Source organism: Sinocyclocheilus rhinocerous, unplaced genomic scaffold (genome assembly GCF_001515625.1).
Source record: "Sinocyclocheilus rhinocerous isolate Xijiao unplaced genomic scaffold, SAMN03320098_v1.1 scaffold1735, whole genome shotgun sequence".
In the NCBI taxonomy this organism is placed as follows: Eukaryota; Metazoa; Chordata; class Actinopteri; order Cypriniformes; family Cyprinidae; genus Sinocyclocheilus; species Sinocyclocheilus rhinocerous.
The window spans coordinates 617,190-618,005 of NW_015642868.1; the positions used below are offsets into that span (position 1 = coordinate 617,190).

An 816-nucleotide genomic window follows, 5' to 3' on the forward strand; every position below is an offset into this window, starting at 1 on the left:
TTTGGGTCAAATATGGACTAACCCAGCTGTTGGGTTAAATTTTTACATTAAATTTTTAACCCAAAAGTTGGGTTAGTCCATATTTGACCCAAAGTTGGGTTGAAACAACCCAGCATTTTTTAGAGTGTAGTAGTTATGTTTAGGTGTTGGGTAGGGTTAAGGGATCTAGAATATGGTCATGCATTAATGTGTGCTTTATAACGACAAATAAACAGCCAAAATGCTAATTTGCACGCTAATAAGTAACTAGTGAATAATGTTCCCTATTCTAAAGTGCTATCATATACACTATCATTCAAAAGTTTGGGATCAGTAAGACTTGTAATGTTTTTTAAACAAGTCTCTTCTGCGCATCAAGGCTGCATTTATTTGATCAAAAATACTGAAAAAACAGTAATCTTGCTAAATGTTATTACAATATAAAATAATGGTTTCTAAATTTTTAATTTTCCTTTAAAATATAATTTATTTCTGTGATGCAAAGCTGAATTTCTATCAGCCCTTACTTAAATCGTAACAGTTGATCTTCAGAAATCATTCTAATATGCTGATTTATTATTAGAATTATCAATGTTGGCAACAGTTGTGCTGCCAAATATTTTTTTGGAAACTGCGATACTTTTTTCAGGATTCTTTGATGAATAAAAAGTTAAAAAGAACAGCATTTAACCAAAATATAAATCTTTTCAAACAATATAAATCTTTGCTGTCACTTCTTATCACTTTAACACATCCTTGCTAAATAAAAGTTTTAATTTCTTTAAAAAAAAAAAAAGAAAGAATAAAAATGTACTGACCCCAAACTTTTGAACTGTA

The 816-nt window shown here is 29.2% G+C and overlaps 1 protein-coding gene across 1 annotated transcript in view; it reads right to left on the reverse strand.

Annotated features, from left to right (window-relative positions):
- The window catches only part of thsd7ab (thrombospondin, type I, domain containing 7Ab), a 133,455-nt gene that overhangs the window by 54,059 nt on the left and 78,580 nt on the right, over positions 1-816 (reverse strand). The gene's annotated exons all lie outside the window — the stretch shown is intronic.